Source organism: Triticum aestivum, chromosome 1A (genome assembly GCF_018294505.1).
Source record: "Triticum aestivum cultivar Chinese Spring chromosome 1A, IWGSC CS RefSeq v2.1, whole genome shotgun sequence".
In the NCBI taxonomy this organism is placed as follows: domain Eukaryota; kingdom Viridiplantae; phylum Streptophyta; class Magnoliopsida; order Poales; family Poaceae; genus Triticum; species Triticum aestivum.
The window spans coordinates 23,721,122-23,742,194 of record NC_057794.1 but is presented as its reverse complement, the minus strand read 5'-3'; the positions used below and the strand labels follow the sequence as shown (position 1 = coordinate 23,742,194).

At 50.6% G+C, this 21,073-nt stretch overlaps 1 pseudogene; it reads left to right on the top strand.

Annotated features, from left to right (window-relative positions):
* LOC123072870 (ABC transporter C family member 10-like) overlaps positions 1-21,073 on the top strand; it is a 73,742-nt pseudogene that overhangs the window by 36,479 nt on the left and 16,190 nt on the right.

The window sequence follows — 21,073 nt, the reverse complement described above, 5'->3', positions numbered from 1 at the left end:
CTCCTCCCGTTCGACATAACTTATAAGCCACGGCGAGCCATCAAGTTGCAAGTTTTGGCCAACTTCGTCGCAGAATGGACGGAGGCCGAACTCCCAAAAGAGTACGGCACATATTCAAATTGGATCATGCATTTCGACGGCTCCAAGATGTTGGCCGGACTAGGGGCTGGCATCGTTTTGACGTCCCCCACGGGAGACACAGTTCAATACGTACTCCAGATTATGTACACAGACTCCAACAATGCAGCCGAATATGAGGCCCTTTTACATGGTCTCCGGATGGCAGTATCCATGGGCATTCAACGCCTAGAGGTGCGCGGGGACTCGAACCTCGCAATATCCCAAATAAGTGGAGACTTCGATGCCAAGGATCCAAAAATGGCAGCTTAGCGCAACGCCGTCCTAAAAGTGTCAGCTCGGTTCGAAGGGCTTGAATTTCACCATATAGCCCGGGAAAATAATCAGGCGGCAGATGTCCTGGCACGCATCGGCGCAAAACACGATGTAGTCCCCCCCCCCCAACATCTTCTTGGAAAGGCTGTTCAAGCCATCCGTAGTATGGGAAGGGGAGCCGAACAATAACAGCCCGGACACAACCTCACTGCCCGACACCGAACATTCTGACACAATCGGAGGCTCTGCCAATGAAATAACACCTTCGGCCCACGTAATAATGGTCGTCATCGCCCCGTGGACAGAACCATTCCTCGCCTACTTTACAAGGCAAGAACTCCCCGAGGACCAAAATGAGGCACGCTGCATAGTGCGGCGATCAAAAGCCTACAAAGTCCATGAGGGAGAGCTTTATAAGAAAAGCACTACCGGAGTCCTTCAAAGGTGCATCTCCGAAGAGGAAGGGCGGAACCTCCTGGCTGAAATTCATGCCGGACTCGGCGGTCATCACACTGCAGCTCGGTCCCTTGTAAGCAAGGCCTTCCGTACAGGCTTTTATTGGCCGACGGCCCGGGCAGACGCCCAGGACTTAGTCCAACGATGCGTCGGTTGCCAGCTCTTTGCAAACCAAAGCCATATGCCACCCACCACCCTCCAAACTATCCCCATCACTTGACCCTTCGCGGTCTGGGGGCTTGACATGGTTGACCCCTTAAAGGCGGAACCCACAAGCAAAAATACTTACTGGTCATGGTGGATAAGTTCACCAAATGGATAGAAGCCAAGCCTGTTAAGATGGCCGAATTCGGACCGGTGATAGACTTTATATCCGGGGTTGTACACCATTACGGCGTCCCCCACAGCAGTATCACTGATAACGACACGAACTTTACGGCCGACGAGGTAAAACTCTGGTGCAAAAACATGGGCATCAAGCTCGATTATGCTTCCGTCTATCACCCACAAACTAACGGCCAGGTCGAACGTGCAAATGGTCTTATCATGCGCGGCATCAAACCCAGATTAGTGCGGTCCCTCAAGGAATCTAACACGCACTGGGTAGAGGAGCTCGACTCCGTACTCTGGGGGCTGCGGACCATGCCGAATCGCACCACCGGATACACACCATTCTTTATGGTGTACGGCGCAGAGGCAGTTTTGCCTTGCGACATAATTCATGACTCACCTCGAGTGCGCATGTACGAAAAAAGAGAAGCCGAGCTCGATCGGTAGGACAGTTTGGACGCATTGGAGGAGGAGCGTGACGTGGCAAAAGCCCGTTCCGCATTCTATCAACAGCAGGCTCGAAGATACCAAAGCAAAGAAGTATGGGCCAAAAATTACAATGTTGGCAAATTAGTTCTACGCCTGCCGGACAAGAAAAAGGACAAACTCAAGCCCAAGTGGGAAGGTCCCTTCATAATTGACCAAGTCCTGACTGGTGGAGCGTACCGCCTGCGAGATGCATCGGATAACCGACTCGAGCCGAACCCATGGAATGCAGCCCGTCTCCGAAGATTCTATGCCTAGCGCTGGACTCTGTGTTCATCTCCTTCCTCTGTCCATTTTTTATATACTGTCTGTCTTACATTTCTCTCCTTCTCCCCTTCCTTTCTCTTATAGCCTTTAAAGGCTCATCAAATGACGTGCTATTTGCACTCATTAAACCTGGGGGCTTCTTTTTAACAGAAGCTTATTTATACAGGCTTCATGCCCAACACATGTGTTACAATTCCGCATGTACCTTTTATTTCACCATTATATGCATCGATATGACTTAATTTTTGGCCAAGCTGGGTTGCCTGGCTCCTGTGCTTACCCCTACGTTCCCGAATATTCGGTTAGGCGGTAAAGGGAGCACCTCTATGATTGTTACTACCGGATCAGCCGGATGTGTACCTCAGACTGGGTGAAGCCGAAAGCTAGCGTTCTTAAGGGAATATTCGGTCGGTGACCTAAAAGATGATCCTTTCACTTATTTATTTATGCGCCCCCAGATGCTTTTTCCCGCGTCTTTTTCGCAGAATGGGCATGCACTTTAGGGCATGCCTCCCAGGGAAAGGAACCCCTAAAGGAACTATTCTCCCTGGAAGATGTTTCTTACTAACCATGTAATATAACATAACTAGTCAGGCACTTGTATGTTCACGCACTAATGACCCCTACGTCTGGTCTCCATGCATTCCCCGGTTCTTATATAACCGCATGGGAATTTGGACAAACTCCGGACCGTCAGGTCCCGAGGCTGAAGTGAAAAGGTCGGCCATGACAAACGATCTACAATCCGGCTAGAAGGATTATAAATGTCAATTAAATTACATACTCATTCTGACTGATTGTATTCCTCTTCAATACCATCTAACAGGCTGTCTAATTTACAATCCTGCTAGGAATACTTTGCGGCCAATTCTACTTGGCCGTATACTAAGGGAATCCCCAGGAAGGCCTCCCCAGGCGTTTTTTTGCGCCGGCGCCAAAAAAACGGCCCAGTCGCGCCCCCAGGAGCCCGATTTTCGCCGGCCTGGGCCGAAAACAGTGCCGGCGACCCAGGCCGAACCCGGCGCGCTGGGGGGCGCCGGGGCGAACTGTTTTGGCAGGAAAAAGTCGCGGGCCAGCCACGTGAGGGACACGGCGGCTCGTCTTCCCCCAACTGCCTCGGTTCCCGCGGGGAATCAATGGCAAGGCTGACGCCGGTCAGCCTTGCCATTGATTCCTCACGGGCGGCGCATCACGGGACGGCGAGCCGATGCCTCCCCTCCCTCGCATGCGTACACACGGGCGCGGAGCGGCTATAAAAGCCGGCGGTCTCTCAGTCGCCTGTGCCCACACCAGACTCGCCCCTCACCGCCGCCCAGCCCCTCTCTCTCCATCTCCGTCTTCCTCTCCCGAGCGCCACCGGCAGCCCCTCTCTCACCCTCTCTACCACCGCCGAGCCCGTCGCCATGGCAGAGCGCTTCCCAGAGACGAGGCGGCGGCAAACGGCTTCGTCCGCCGTTCGCTCCGCGAACAGCAATCCTGGCTCCTGTTCCAGGCGAACATCCCGGCGCCACCGGACATGCGCGCCGGGCCGATAGGGTGGCAGCTCAGCGATGGGGGAGTGCCCGTTCCCCTGTTACTCGACGCCGTGGCGAAGCCCAGGTACTTCGCCGAGGGGGTCGAGGTCGCGCGCGCCTACCTGACCGACACCGAGCGCTCCCTCCCCCAGTACGCCGCCGGCAATCACGCGACTTGGGCGGCGTACTTCTAGCGCCGCCAGCAGCAGTTCCTGGCCTCCACCAACGGCGCGCCGGTGGTCGGCGGCGTGAAGAACAGCAAGGGGCGCCACCTGTGGTGGGGCGTCCCCGGCCGCATGCTAGATGGCGTGCTCGCGTACCTCGACGGCGGCAACAACCCGCCGTTGACCTATCCTGCGACGGGGGCCGCCCCGTCGCAACACCGACGCGCATGGGCGCCAAGGAGGTTCACCTCCTCCTCGTCTTCCTCCTCTCGCTCATCTTCCCACTACTCCGGTTCTCCGGCGCTTCTCGGCGTCAAGGCCGAGCCCGCGGCGGAGACGCCAATCGGTCGGCGCACTCGCAGCGTCGGCATCGTCATCAACGAGGGCGGCCGGCGTGCCTCCTCCTCGTCGGCTCCTCCACGCTTCGTCAAGCCAAAGATGGAGCCGGGGCTGGCGCCGGTGAAGACGGAGCCGAGGCTGGTGCCGGTGAAGGCGGAGTTCGACGACGAGGACGCGGCCCTAGAATGGGCGCGCCAGGACTCCATTGCAATGGAGAAGGCACGCCGGGAGAAGGAGAAGGGGCGCCAGCGCGCCGCCCTGCGCCACTTCGAGGAGCGCCGACGCGGCCACGATAACTACGGGGTCGACGTCTTATGCGACAGCGACGACGACGACGACGCGCTGCTACCAGTCCGCCATGGCGACGCCGGGTAGGGGTCCAGCAGGGGCTCCCGCGTCAAGGAGGAGAAGGCCGATGACGACGATGGCGGCGATGGCGGCGACGACTTCAGCCCCTTTCTTTTTTAGAATAGGTTAATGTAATGAAAATGTGCGAATTTCACCGAAATTTGCCATGTTTGGCCGAAATTTAACTAGTTTTTATCATAACTTCGCCGAACGGTCCTTCTTTTTTTATTTTAATACGCGCCTGGGGGCGGCCCTGGGGGCCGGTGGCTGGGGACTGACTCGCCCCCAGGGCCATTTTTTGCGCCGGCTCACCCCCAGGCGGCGCTTTTAGATGCCCCCTGGGGGGCCAACGGCTGGAGATGCTCTAAGCTTACAGGGATCTCCTTCCCATCGGGCCCCATAGGACCGACCTCGGCCATGTTGTTGGGGTCAGCCTTTGTGTACCGCGTATTTACCATGGCCCAGGCCTCCCTAGCGCCTTGACGGCAGGCCGATATCTTCCACAGTCGGAAGCGCCGCCGTGCTCCCTTTAGCTTCTCCGCAAGCTCTCCAAGATCTTCGGGCATGGAGATGGATGGCCACAAGGCCTGGACGACGCCTTGCATCGCCTGCCGAACTCGCTCGAGCAGTTGCGAGAGCTCGGGAAGAAGGTCACCCATAGAACCAGGCATCTCCTCTGCAGGACGACCTGTTAGCACACCTACAGACATTACTCTGTTAGTCGACTTCCCCGCCAAACTTTTTTTCAAAGGTTCGTTCAAGCACTTACTAAATATGCCGCGCCGAAGCCGCTGATTCTCCTTAACGGAGTCTGACAGCTGGGCACGAACATCTTTCAGGTCGACGCCCAGCTTGGTGTTGGCATCTTGGAGATCGTTCTTCTCCCGCCTCACCTTTGTCAGCACCTTCTCACCAGCCTTCAGCTGGCGTAGGAGTTGTTGCCTTTCCGGATTCAATCCGGCGCCATCTGCAATTTCATTTGTCAGATTCACACCCATGCCGTGCTTCGCAAAATACTTATCTTTCGAAGCGTATATTACCAGAGGGGGTCTCCTTGGGCTCCCCTGCCGCGGCTAGTGCGACCTCAAGTTGGGCTTTGCACTCGTCCAGCTCCTGGGACAACAGGGAATTCTTTTCTGTAAGAACCTGCATAACAAATGATCCTTAAATCAGTTATTCTAACTGTTTCAAGTCTCGGGGGCTACTGGTATATATATAGATATATATATATATAATTACCAAAATTTTCTTACCCGTATGTCTTTTACATATTGCTCTGTGGCTCTGGCTAGACCATTTTGAGCGGCACGGAGGTACGCATCTGCCTCTTGGGAGAAACAAGCGTCGCGAAGAATTGTCCGGCGACGCCTGTGGTTCATGGCACTCTCCACCTCAGAGTCGGTGGCAGACAACTGTCCACATCCTCCGTCGGAGGAGCGTCCGGTGCGCGCCTTGTGTTCGCCTCCGCCTCCGGACCAGGCTTTGGAGCCTGGCTGGTGGAGGCGCGATTGGCAGCCTCTCCGGATATAGTCCGGCGAGGTCTCTTTGTCCTGAAGATAGCACGAGTGTTAATATGCCTTGAAGGTATAACACCTGGGATAAGGGGGCGCGCCATACCTTTGCGCTGACGTCTCGGTCCAGACTGCACCTCTTTTCTGCCCACGGGGCCCTGCGGCCCCCCGTTGGCTTGTCGCCGCAGGTTCGGCCTCCCGTCTCAAAAACCTCCCCTGCAAAGCTCGGTTGTAATCAGGAAACTGAAAACACGAGAGGGCGGACCCCTATTCGGGGTACTGGGACTTCGATCTCAATTACATGGGAGGCCGGGATTAGCCCTGGGTAATCGGTCGTAATGGCCACCAAGGCGTTGTCCTTGCTCAATTCATGGAACACTCCATCAATCAGCTCCACAGATAAGTCCGGATCCTCTTGAGAGGCCGGGTCGAGGGACCGTCCTGGGTCCTCGGGTTGTGGAGGAGGGGTGTTTATTTCTTGAACAGACTGGCGCAGTTCCTGCGTTGAAGTCGTTAGACTGAATATTTAACAATGGGAATATAAAATGGATGGGCAAGTAAATGTGACCGCTTACCCAGCTTGGGGGATTGTACATAGAAAATCCACCCTGTGGGTCGACGCAGAGAAATTCCTCCTCTTCTCCCTTGTACGAAGCGGACAATGTCTTTGTTAGAGCCGCAGCCGAATCCGGCCCCTTACGGCCGTAGCGGGTGGCGTCGTCCTCCCCGTTGAAGTCCCACATGGGGTGACCTCTATACTGTAGCGGCTGCACCCCTCGCATGATGCATGCGGCCATGACCCCGATCATGGTCAGTCCGGAATGAGCTAACAATCTTATCTGGCCCATCAGGTAAAGAACGTCATTGTCACTTTCCCTCTGAGGGCTCCGTGGACGCCAACTTAGGCGCTTCTTTAGTGGAGCACTGTCGAACTCAGGGAGGCCGATCCGGACAGGATCCGGCAGCGGGACGTCCTCTATGTAAAACCATTTCGAAGGCCAATCCTCGGACGCCTTCTTTGGGGTTCCAGATAGATATCCGGTCCCGGCGATGCGCCACACTTCGGCTCCGCCCACTTGATATATTGACCCCTTCTGAGAACGGGGCACAAGGCAGAATAGATCTTTCCATAGCCCGAAATGAGCCTCAACACCCAAAAACAGCTCGTAGAGGGCTACGAAGCCCGCGATATGCAATACGGAGGCAGGCGTAAGATTGTGTAGCTGGAGGCCATAGAACTCCAGGAGCCCCCGGAGAAACGGATGGATTGGAAATCTGAGCCCTCTTATTAAATAAGGGACAAGGCATACCCTCTCTCCTTTGGAGGGATTAGAGGCACTCTCCGCTTGCTCTCCGCCATTATAGATGGCAAGACCGGCTCGAACCAGGACCATATAGGCTGGCGGGAGAAATCCCTTGGTCTGGAGCATCACTAGCTCGCTATGCGGTCTGGAGCATCTCTCCCAATATCCAGGCTGAGGGCTGGAAGGGCGAAAGGAGGAGTTGCGACGGCTGGCCATGGTGGAATGGACCTTGGTCGGATGCGCTCTGATGAACACTCGCGAAGGGGAGAAGATGTGGTTTGAATCTAAATCCTCGTCCCCTTAAATGGGCGGCTCATTTACGTGGCTAGGGGTGTGGATGTAAAAACACTCAGACTTTTCATATTCGTTTGACACGTGGGAGATGGCCATTATTGGGCGTAGAAGCCAAGGAGCGCAACATTTACAAGAAACCGGACTTTATTCCACAGGTACACGGAATTTGGAGGAGAACCCGCCTTGCAATGTCGAAGACAATCTGCGCGCCGGACTCATCGTCATTGAAGCCTGGTTCGGGGGCTACTGAGGGAGTCCTGGATTAGGGGGTGTTCGAATAGCCGGACTATACCTTCAGCCGGACTCCTGGACTATGAAGATACAAGATTGAAGACTTCGTCCCGTGTCCGGAAGGGACTTTCCTTGGCGTGGAAGGCAAGCTTGGCGATACGGATATGTAGATCTCCTACAATTGTAACCGACTCTATGTAACCCTAACCCTCTCCGGTGTCTATATAAACCGGAGGGTTTTAGTCCGTAGGAGACAATAATCATACCATAGGCTAGCTTCTAGGGTTTAGCCTCTCCGATCTCATGGTAGATCTACTCTTGTACTACCCATATCATCAATATTAATCAAGCAGGACGTTGGGTTTTACCTCCATCAAGAGGGCCCGAACCTGGGTAAAACTTCGTGTCCCTTGCCTCCTGTTACCATCCGGCCTAGACGCACAGTTCGGGACCCCCTACCCGAGATCCGCCGGTTTTGACACCGACAGGTACTATTAGGCTTTGTACTATGACTCTACACATGGGGAGTCACTACTCCGCACCACTGCCGAGATGCTTGAGGATAAGGACCACGAAAATCGGGCCTTGCATATGGAGCTTTTCAACTCTCGTGCTGATCACTAGGCCACTTTGACTCGGTTTGCACCTGCTGTACAGGCAGGATACATGGACCTGAGGGACCTGTACCCTGTGCGGTCTGGGTTGCCAGATTGTATGGAGTGGCGTGATGTAGGAGGCATCACCCCTCCTCGTGGTCCCCGTCTTCCACCGTCTGTGGGACCAAGGCCACATCCAAGTCCCTATGGTCCGCAGGCTCTGCAGGACCGTCTGTTCCCAGATGATCATGTTCCACTTCCAGGCTTTGGTGGTGACTTTTATGAGGATTACTACGGAGCCGTCTGAGCTAGTAGTAGTTTCACCAGTACTGTAATAGTTGTATTCTCCACAGTCCTGCGTGACCCGTGGGATACGACTTGGTGTGTACCATGCTCTGGAGGTGTAGAAAAATAATGTATAGGAGCTTGGAATGTCTCCGATGAGATGTAATGTCTTTCACCGTAGTTGTACTCTAGTCTGGGCTTGTACTAAACTATGTACGGTATGTATGACCAATGGTATATATATGGCAGTTTCTATATTACCATGTCGTGCAATGAACATCTCTGCATTCCATGTTATCCATTACATTCTGCACTTCCTTGCCAAGTTTGAGCCATCCTTGTCTAAACCGTTGTCTTGATTTTTCCTAGGATGGTCAACACCCGCAGCAACCCTGCTGCCCCAGAGCAGGGGGAAGCCAGTGCAGCTAGGGGTGAAAACCTTCCCCACCCGCCTTCTCTGGCCGAAGTTATGCTGGAGGCAGAAAGAAACAAGCGTGAGACTAATCGCTTGCTGGAGCGGATTGAGAAGAACACTGCACGTCAACAGCGAAACGACTTGGTGTCAATCAATGACTTTATCAAGTTGTACCCACCAAAGTTTAATCATTCTGTCGAGCCCCTCGACGCAGATGACTGGCTTCGCGGCATCACCCACAAGCTACGTTCTGCCAACATAGCCGAAGCTGATAAGGTTACTTATGCTGCCTATCACCTCGAAGGCCCTGCTAGCCTTTGGTGGGAAAACTTTGAGGCTATGCGCCCGGTCGGCCAAATCACTACTTGGGATGAATTCAGTGAGGCTTTCCGTGAGCATCACATCTCGGAAGGTCTCAAAGATCGTAAGAGGGAAGAGTTTTGCAATTTCACCCAAGGCAGACGGACTGTGGATGCTTATAGTCATGAGTTTGGAAATCTGGCACATTATGCTCCTGAAGAGGTATCCACCGACGCTAAGAAGCAGGCAAGGTTCCGCAAGGGACTTAGCCCCGATCTTCGTCGCGATCTTTGTCTGCATGAGTGCACATCCTTCCAGAAGTTGGTCAATAAAGCCATCAGTGCTGAGACAGGCCCGACTGACTATGACGCTTCATGCAAGCACTCTCGTGATTTTGGTTATTCATCTGGCTCTGGATCTCAGAAGCGCTGGGTGTGGATTCCAAGCACAGCGCTGCCACCCAGGTTCATTCCGAGGCCATCCTTTGAGGCGCCTCGCCCCAATCAGTAGTTTACACTGCCCAAGACCTATGGTGGCCCCGCTGCTAATGCTGCTCCACGCCCCAATGTTGTGACATGTTTCAAGTGTGGAGAGTCGGGTCACTACAGTCAAGAGTGTCCCCAGAACAACAACCCCAACCAGTTTGGAAAGTCCGTTGGCCGTGGTAAGCCAGCGGGAAAGACCTTCTATGCCAAGCCAGCCACCACTGCACGTGGCCATGTCAACTATGTCTCAGCTGAGGAGGCTCATGATGATCCTAACGTCGTCCTTGGTACACTCCTTGTTAATTGCCATCCGGCATCTGTTCTTTTTGATACTGGAGCATCTCATTCATTCATATCTGAGAGCTATGCTCGATTGCATAACACGACATTCTGTGACATGCCCACTACCATGGAATTCAAACCCCTGGCTCTAGATGGCAAACCTCCAGAGTAAGCCATGGGAATGAAATTCTTGTCGATAGACTTGTCTTCCTTGCATCCTTAATAGCTCTCAAGTCCTCGGACATAAACATCATCTTGGGTATGGACTGGATGTCAGCCCACTATGCTAGGATTGATTGCTCTACTAGAACTGTTCAACTTACTCACCCATCGGGCAAGACAATCAATGTCTTAACTCGAGTGGCCAAGCGCCAGCTTTACTCCCTAAATGCCAACCCCTTTCCAGACCTTGAAGATATTTCGGTAGTCCGACACTTCCCGGATGTCTTTCCAGAAGAACTGCCAGGTGTTCCACCTGACAGGGATGTCGAGTTTGTGATAGACCTTGTTCCAGGAACCGTCCCAATTTCTAGAAGACCCTATAAGATGGCACCCTTAGAACTAGCCGAGCTTAAGAACCAACTCGATGAGTCCTTGAAAAAGGGTTTCATCCATCCTAGTTCCTCTCCTTGGGCTTGCCCCGTCCTCTTCGTCAAGAAGAAGGATGGAACGGATCGGATGGTTGTAGATTACCGACCTGTCAACTTGGTCACTATCAAGAACAAGTATCCGCTTCCCAGGATCAATGATCTGTATGATCAGCTCGCTGGATCCTCAGCCTTTTCCAAGATGGATTTGAGGTTGGGCTACCATCAAATCAAAATCAAAAACGGGGACATTCCCAAAACGGCCTTTGTTACTCGCTATGGCCAATACGAGTACACTGTCATGTCCTTTGGTTTAACCAATGCCCCAGCCACTTTCTCTCGGTTAATGAACTCGGTCTTCATGGAGTATTTAGATAAATTCGTCGTGGTATACCTCGATGATATACTCATATACTCCAAGAATGGGGCGGAACATGCCGAACATCTAAGGCTGGTATTGACGAAACTTCGAGAGCATCGCCTTTATGCCAAATGCTCCAAGTGAGAATTTTGGTTGCCAGAAGTGACCTATCTAGGCCATGTAATCTCTGGTAAGGGTATTGCTATCAATCCCGAGCGAGTTCAAGCCATCCTTAATTGGACTCCACCTGAAACGGTCAAGCAAGTTCGGAGCTTCCTTGGCTTAGCGAGTTATTCTCGCCGCTTCGTCGAGAATTTCTCCAAGGTTGCAAACCTCTAACTGAACTCCTCAAGAAAGATAAAAAGTTCGAGTGGACCCCACAGAGCGAGTTCAGCTTTCAGGAACTGAAAAGACGCCTGACAACTGCTCCCGTACTAGTACCACCAGATTTCTCCAAGGACTTTATTATGTATTGCGACTCCTCGCGACAAGGACTAGGTTGCATACTCATGCAAGATCATCAGGTAATTGCCTATGCTTCATGGCAATTACACACCCATGAGGAAAACTATCCCACACATGATCTAGAGCTTGCAGCTGTAGTCCATGCACTTAAAACATGGCGACGTTACCTTCTGGTAATCGTTGCGAGATCTTTACCGATCACCAAAGTTTGAAATATATCTTCACCCAACCGGATTTAAATCTCAGGCAAAGAAGTTGGGTCGAGTTGATCTCGGATTATGACTTAGGAATAACTTACACCCCGGGCAAAGCCAATGTCATGGCTGATGCGCTAGGTCGTAAATCTTATTGTAACAACCTGATGTTACATCAAAGTCAACCACTTCTCCATGAGGAATTTCGCAAGCTTAACCTTCACATTGTTCCTCGAGGATTCCTATCCACCCTGGTGGCGAAGCCTAACCTTACGGATCAAATCATAGCTGCCCATAAGCGTGATAAGGGCATATCTCGGATCAAGGAAAACATCGCTAGCGGAGTTGCTAAATGTTTTTCCATGGATGAGCGAGGTGGTGTCTTCTTCGAGAACCGCTTGGTAGTTCCCATGAAACAACATCTACGTCAGTTGATTCTTAAGGAAGCTCATGAATCCCCTCTCACCATTCATCCCAGTAGTACTAAAATGTATCAAGACATACACCAGAGGTTTTGGTGGACTAGGATGAAGAGAGAAATTGCTCAATACATTGCTAGTTGCGACGTCCGTCGTCGTGTTAAAGCAGAGCATCAACGGCCTGCTGGTACCCTTCAACCTTTGGCTATTCCTGAGTGGAAATGGGATAAAATCAGTATGGATTTCATTACTGGGTTTCCCAGGACCAAGAGAGGGAATAATGCTATCTTCGTCGTGATCGATTGTCTTTCCGAAGTAGCCCATTTCCTACCTGTTCGTGAGAGTATCACCGCTAGCCAGCTAGCTGACTTATACATCTCCCGAATAGTGTCTCTTCATGGTGTCCCATTGGAAATTAACTCAGACCGTGGGAGTCTCTTCACCTCTCGATTTTGGGAAAGTTTCCAAAATGCTATGGGAACTCGTCTCTCTTTTAGCACCGCCTTCCACCCCCAATCAAGTGGTTTGGTAGAGCGAGTAAATCAAATTCTAGAAGATATGCTTTGAGCTTCTGTCATCTCATTCGGAATGGATTGGGAGAAATGCCTTCCATTCGTGGAGTTTGCTTATAACAATAGTTATCAAGCTAGCTTGGGCAAAGCTCCTTTCAAAGTTCTCTATGGACGAAAATGTCGAACACCTCTTAACTGGTCAGAAACCGGGGAAAGACAACTCTTTGGCCCGGATATGATTCAGGAAGTAGAAGAGCAGGTTTGCATTATTCGTGAGAAATTGAAAACAGCCCAATCTCGTCAAAAGAGCCAATATGACCGAAAACATAAGCTCATGACTTATGATGTCGGCGAAAAGGCTTACCTTCGGGTTACTCCGTTAAAGGGAACCCATCGTTTCGGTATCAAATGCCAATTGGCTCCTCGTTACATTGGACCCTTTCGCATTCTTGCCAAACAAGGAGAAGTTGCCTACCAATTGGAACTACCTCCGCATCTTTCCAGAGTTCACGATGTCTTCCACATTTCTCAACTCAGGTGTTGCTGCGTGGATCCTATCCGTGGAGTGGACCACGAAATGCTTGATCTCCAAGATAATCTCACTGATCGGGAATATCCCATTCGTATCCTTGATCAAGCCGAGTGTACCACTCGACTCCATAACATCAAGTTTCTCAAGGTTTAATAGTCACACCACTCTGAAAAAGAAGCCACTTGGGAAAGGGAGGATCGTCTTCGACTCGAGTACCCCACCTTCTTCCCAACGGATCCTAAATCTCGGGATGAGATTCTTTTGAGTGGGGGTGAGTTGTCACACCCTAGCTAGTTCATGCATTAGAGCGTTGCATCATGTTTAATTTCCTAGAAAACTGAAATGGGGATGACAGAAGCCCCAGCACCCCCCTGGAACAACTAGGGTTTACTAAAAACTTTTTCAATGAACCTGAAATGCCCTTCTAAAAAGTCCATCCTTTTTGTTTTGGGTTAAAACCTTTGACAAAAATGGTGCACACTTTTCTAGGACATCTTAAGGTCATTGGATTAATTCATATAGTATTTGCATTTGGGCATTTAAATGCTATAAAATATTTTAAATGCTCAAGTAATCATAAACTAAAATATTTACGGTTGGATATATTCTAAGAAGTAGCCATGATTAGTTTCATGATTTTTGGAAATTCCCTGGCATTTTTAATAAAGCCCTGAAGTTACAGAAATAATAGAAAACAGAAAAAAGGAGAGAGAAAGGATCCAGCCACTTACCTGGCACAGCCCACCTAGCAGCCACTGGCCGGCCCAGCACTATGCTGGCCCGCGCCAGTCATCGCCTACCTCTGCCAGTAGGCAGAGGAGGGACACGGCGCACGCGCCCGAGCTCGCCACGCCACCACCCTACTCGTCTACTTCGCCTGGTCACCGCCTCGACGCCGCTAACACCTCCTCGGTGTCACCCCGGTCTACCCAACACCTCACACTCCCCCTGCTCTCTCCCTCGCTCCCTTGACGCCATGGCCGATGCAGCCGCGCCCGCGCCATCGTGAAGCCCGTAGCCACCGCCGTCCACTCGTTGCCTCGCCGTGCCAACAAGCTTCGCCGTCGTCCACTGCTTCGCCTCGACCGATCCCCGAGCGCTCGCACGCCCCGGAGACACTGCACTGAGCTCGTCCCGATCCGCCATCGCCGGAGATCCCCCTCGCTACCTCGACCGTTCCAGCCCCTCCCCAAGCTCGCCGTTCGCTCCCCTGCACTCGCAGTGAGCCACTGACCCTTCTCCCCCTCTCCGTTCTAGCTCTCGTGCATCGTACGCTCCGCCTCGAGTTCGCCCGCACGCACTGCCGCCTGTGCTCGCCGCTGACGAGTCTCCGGCCATCTAATGGTCCGGCCGTCGTGCCCAGCTTCCTCCCCGCGCCGCGTAGAGCACGTACTTGCCCCGCATGAGCCACCATGACCGTCACAACGACGATCCCGACCTCACCCGAGCTCCGGCGACCGCCAAGGTCGATGCCGGCGATGACTCCGGCCACCCCAGGTCCAACCACCTACACCACTCGACGCGGACGAGTGCCCGCGTCACGTAGATGCCCTCCGCCGGCCATTTGGTCACCGGAGGAGGAAACCCGCACCCCTCCGCCGTCCCTGGTCTTGCCGGCGACGAGCCATTGACCTGGGCCGGCGGGTTTGACCCCGCTTGATTGGGGTTTGACTTCCCCCCTGACTCACTGACGTGTGGGCCCCAGGCCACTAACTAAACTAGGTTAGTATTAGTTTACCGCTAACTAAACTTAGTTAGTTAGTTGACACTGACAGACGGGACCCACAGGTCAGGGTTGACCTGGACCGTCTCAGTTGACCGTTGGCGTCACACTGACGCCAGGCTGACGCAGTAAATCCTTTTCTGGATGTATTCTTATATAGGAAATTCCAGAAAATAACCAAAACTTCAAAAAATCATAGAAATTAATCTATAACTCAGATTGAAAAGATTTATATATGAAATTTGATCAGAAAAAATCAATCTTTCCATCTGTAATGGTTTCATGCATGACAAAACACTTTAACCTTTATGTTTAGGTGAAACAAGCTAATACACTTATAATGCTTAAGAACATAAGCTTCCATTTGAATCTTTGATTCAAATGGACCCAAACCAACTTGTTTCACATTGCATTAGGCAGGACACCTCATATTGCCATGTCATAGCATGCATCATGTTGTTGCATATTGCCATGTGATGATTGTGTTCTGTGGTGCCTTTCGTGGTAGGTTCTGCCTCCGAGGATATCTCCGAGTATCCAACTGAAGGGCAGTACCCTACTACTACTTCATCAGGCAAGCAGCCCCATTGATCATATCGATACAATCCTATGTTCTCGCTTCTGCTCTCATTTACTGCATTAAGACAACAACATTTCAAACTGTTGTATGCTGCGGTAGCTGAACCCTTATCCTCTGCATGACCTGTCATTGCCACAGTAACTAGATGAAACCCACTAGCATGTGTAGGAGTTGATTGAGCCATGTATGTGTTTCCTACCTTGCTATGCCTGCTATGCTTAGAGTTGTGTCAGGTCTGATCCATCTGGATGATGGGCTAGGGTGAAATGTTTATGTCGGTAATGTGAGGGATGTGTTGAACATGATTTGATAAAGGTATCGATGAGAGGCCATGTAGGAGTACATGGTGGGTTGTTTCATTGAGGCCGTCCCTAAGAACTAAGATCTGTATGTGTGATTTAAGATTCAGTTACTACCACACATTGGGCCCTGAAATATGACCCCACTCGACTTACTGACCCCTCTTGTCCTTTGTCCAGGAGTTGCAACTAGTTTCTGGTGTTTATAGGTTATGTGTTGGCGGTCGTGCGTAGCGCTGACCCTAGGGGGTGGGCTATGATGCGGTAGATATACCATGGTCGGCTATGTCGGGCGCCCGTTTGGCGTCTCGGGACCCTGTACACATCGTTTGGGGCCGTTGAGGACATCTCGGCCGGATTTCCTCGCGGATGGAACCCGAATAGGCGATAAACCTGGACTAGAGACTTGTGTGGTTAGTCAGGTCATGGTCTACACCCACGTCGGTTTTCTCTTGAAGTCTGCCGAGCACGTGTCATGTGCAGACACTAAGTGGTGGAAACATGCGTGACGAAGTACACCCCTGCAAGGTATAAAACTATTCGAATAGCCGCGTCTGTGGTAAAGGACTACTTGGTTGCCTATACAGTTCATAGACAAGTTAATGCTTACTACTAAAAGACTCAAGATAAGTGTGAGTACCGAGGATGGACCCCTCGTAGGATGACGAGGGAGGATCCCCGGTAGAGTATTGTGTTGGTGATTAGTGGACTCATGTGCGAAAACTATTTTACTAGTGGTGTCTCATAGGATAGCTTAGCCAAGAGTCAAAGTTGGCTTGCTGCATTAAGTCCACCACCTTCTTGAGAATGAGCATGTATAGTAGGATCTGTTGTAAGACTTGCTGAGTACCTTTGTACTCATGTTGCTTAATTACTGTTTTCAGACGACAACACCACCCCCTCCGATGGGTTTTATGTAGACATCGACGTCGATGAGTAACTTGCCACCCATGTGGTGATTCTGGCCATGGAGGTCCCTTTTTAGATAGACAGGCTTCGACAAGCCTTCTTTCTTTCTAGTGTCTGTACTTAGACTATTTGCTTCCGCATGTGCTTGTATGCTTGTATGCTTGTATGACTTGAGTGTCGGGTCATGTGACCCCTACCTATATGAACATGTTATGTATGGCTCTCCGGAGCCTTTAAATAAAGTACTTGAGTTGTAGAGTTTTGTTGTGATGCCATGTTGTATTTACACATATCGAGCATATTGTGTGTATGATTGAAATGCTTGGTATGTGTGGGATCCGACAATCTAGTTGTTTATCCTTGGCAGCCTCTCTTCTGGGCAAATGTAGTCTAGTGCTCCTTGAGCCATAGTAGTCCGCTACAGCCCGGTTCACCGGAGTCCTGCTAGCCCAGCACTACTCCTCAGGACACTTGACTAGCCGGCATGTGTTTCACTTCGTTCCTATGTCTGTCCCTTCGGGGAAATGTCATGCGGTGACATCCGGAGTCCTGCCTAGCCTCCTACAGCCCGGGTTCCCCGGAGTCCTGTTAGCCCAGTGCTACAGCCCGGATTCACTCGCTGATGACCGACATGCTCGATGTGATTCATGTATGCCTGTCCCCATAGGTTAGTACCGCTTCGGGTTCACGACTAGCCATGTCGGCCCGGGTTCTCTGTCATATGGATGCTAGCGACACTATCATATACGTGAGCCAAAAGGCGCAAACGGTCCCGGGCCTTGGTAAGGCGACACCCATGGGGATACCGTGCGTGAGGCCGCAAAGTGATATGAGGTGTTACCAGTTAGATCGGTGTGACTTGGAATCGGGGTCCTGACATTTCTGGACTGCTATTCAAGCCAATTTCTATTCCTCGGTGTTGTTCAACAAAGAGAAAATCTTCTACCATGAGCATATTCCTCACGTAGATATGGAATCTCTGACGTGCTTCGCACCAGTCCTCAGTGTTCTTCACGACGCTGGACTGCTAAACTTTTGCTCTTACATCTGCGATTGGAATGAAGAACTGATTCTTCAATTCTATGCAACGCTGCACATCACAGGAGATTCTGAAGATGTGAATTCATGGGTGTTGGACTGGATGTCTGAAAACACTCACTACACTACACCAGCCTCTGAATTGTTTCGTGCCTTACCACTCAGTCCTCCCCTTGAAGAAGCTCGTTGCATCTACAATGAACCTGAGCTTACAAATCATTACATGCAGGTGCTGATGAAACCTTTGAAGCCAGGTCAAGCACCAAGAACCGAATTCCTCGTGAAGGAACTGCTTTACGTGCCTAGAACTTTCTATCGTATTCTTATGAGGACAATCAGTCCTATCAAAGGCCACGACTCATCTGATGTGGAAATTGTTGGCATCATGAAGAATCTGGTATTTAACATCGTTCATGGCATTCCTGTCAATTATCACGATTTCTTCATGAGGACTCTGGCAAATGTTGCACTGTCTCCGTTTGAGCTGAAGCCTTATGCTCCATGGATTATGAGATTCCTCAGGACAAGGTCTTCACCAACTACAAAGCTGATTTCCAGAATCACCTCAGCTACTTGCCCCCAATTGAAGTCCTCAAGCAGACCTATTCCTCAGTTGATGGAAAAGGGCAAGGCACCAGCTGTAATAGATGAAGGCATTCGTCCATTGGATGGTCAATTTCGCAAAGCTGCTTCTTATTCCACCACACATGACTCTTCCAATGCACCCAAGTCCACTCCTCAAACACTACTCCGTGCGTGATGACTGACCGTGAACTTCTGCTTAGTCTTCACCAGAAGGTGGATCAAAATCATAAATGGGTTAAGCGTTGGTTTGGTTCATTTCTTCACAACATGACTGCTACACACAATGCAGTGAAGAAAAACCATTACTACCTCCATCAAGTCTTCGGTCGCACCTGGGCAATCCTGTCACATCTATATGGTGAAGAAAATGGGTCTCAATGAAGATTTCGACTGGTCTGCACCTCCACCGAAGAAATTCAAGAAGGTCAAGGTTCCTTCTCTGGTGGCCAGCTCATTTTCTTCATCGCGCGACACTGATGAAAATGATGACTTGGACGACACTGCGGCAGGCCCTACTACAACAAACGACCCCAACAACGCCGGCGCTCCTTCATCAACTTGATATTCTTCAGGGGCGTTAGTCCTCATATTCGATCCTTTTGGTCATTTGATGACAAAGGGGGAGAATTTTGATTTAGTCTTCAAGCGGGTCTTTCTATATGGGCGTTTTTCTCAAGTTACAACTCTCGTTCTTCTGAGAATTTATTGGATCGAGTTGTAAACTTAAACCCGATGATTCTCTGATACTTTTGATACATTTTTCTGCATGCTTATCCCTCGTTAATATTATTGCACGCATGCTGAATTACATCAGTCACCATATTTCATCATGCATTTCAAATTCTTCACTGTTATATGTCAAATGCGTGTATGAATTACAAGATATAGGGGGAGATCTCCATGATTCAACTCTTCAAGTGTGCATTGCTTCAAAAGCAAATTCCTCACTATGCACATCTTCAGGGGGAGTTCTTCTATATCTTGCAATCAAATTCCTCAATATCAGTATTTACACTTCATATGTTTATCCCCGTTGAAAACTTAACCTATATTGTCATCAATCACCAAAAAAGGGGAGATTGTAAGTGCATCTAGTGCCCCTTAGTGATTTTGGTGTATTGAAGACTTATAGGTTAAGGGACTAATGCATTTGTGAGTGTACACAGGTCTATAAGTCTATGAGGAGTTCGATATTTACAGAGAAAGTCGACCCCTAAAAATGAAGTTCTTCGACTGAAGACTTTGAATCTCTGAAGACTTTCTGAAGACTTTGAAAGTGAAGAAATTGGTGTGACCTTGAAGACTTGGTATTCATTCGTGGAACATGAAGCGTCAAGACTTTTGTTTTCGTAGTTTCATTTTCTCTTTCTTAAGTCATAGGAAACACCGTACTGTTAAAGGGGGTCGAGGAAATACTAAGGAAAAATTTCCATGTGATGCTCAACTCAAAATCCTACACCTATCAATCCCTTCGAGTGAAGCCATTGGAAATCTCATAGAGTCCACTCATATTCTTCAGTGACAGAGACGAAGTACTTCTGGTCTCTGAGGAATTTGTTCTGACTGAGGAGTTAGGAATTCGCCAGTGCGGATTGCCTATACAGTGAGGAACATGATAGCCCTGAGGAGTTTGCTACTCAAAATTCTGACCGTTGCTGTACTATGCGCTAGCTGTCCCAAAATATCTATCCACCTAACGGTCATATCATTGAAGGGCATTTATGTCTTATCATGTCGGGCTGCTCCCTAGGCTATAAATAGCCGCCCCCTACAACCACTAGCTGGTTGGCTGCTCCGAGAGAAACTGACACTTATCATTTGAGAGCAACACATCCTCCGAGGACTTTGAGCGAAAATCATCAAGTGAGGAAAAACTAAAAACCCAAACACCTACAAACCCCAAGTGATTGAGCATCACTGAAGAGATTGATCCTGTGTGGATCCGACGCTTGTTACCTTTGAAGACTGTGCTTCTTCCAGATGGTTAGGCGTCATGGTCTAGAGCATCCAAGAGGAATTGTGGATCGCCGAGTGACCAAGTTTGTGAAGGTTTGGAAGTCGCCTGAAGACTTACCACGAGTGATTGGGCGAGGTATGTGTGACCTTAGCTCAAGGAGAATACAGTGAGGACTGGGTGTCCTGAGCTGCGTGTTCAGGACTCGGTGTCCGGGACTGTGTTTCCTCGAGTTTAAATACGCAGCTGCTCCAACCAGACGTACAACTGAGACAGCAGTTGGAACTGGTCTACCAAATCATTGTATTCACCAAGCTTACTGGTTCTATTTCCTCAACTCTTTCATTTCCTCATAATTGTGTTGTGTGTTTGTTCATATCTGTGTTTGAAGACTTTGACTGAAGACTTTCTCAATTTACCCAGTTCAATTTCTTCAGTCCGTTTGTCTTCATCCTGTGTTATCCTGTGATTACGCTTTCAGTACTCTGTGCCTGTCTTCATTTTATCATGATGACCATGCTTGTATTCTGTCATGTTTATTCTTGAGTACTTACTCTGCTGCTAGTAGTTCTTTGCTAAGGAATTTCCTCACCGGCAAATTCCTCAGTGAAGAATTTCATAAAAATAGCCTATTCACCCCCCCCCTCCAGTCGATATAACGCTCTTTCAGCCGCCACCAGCACGACAACCCTGGTCGCCACCGGCCTGCGCCATCGCCCTTGGATCGGCCGGAGTGGGTCGCCGCCACCCAGATCCGATCGCCGGCCGAGGAAGATTACCGTCGCCGCCCTGCGGCCCGCGGGCTTAGCCTGCGATGCCCTCGGCGGCGGCGGCGGGAGGAGAGGAAGGCTAGGCAGGGAGGAGAGGGGGGCGGCGGGGAGACCCCAGTGCGGCGCGGCGCCGCCGCACGGGGGG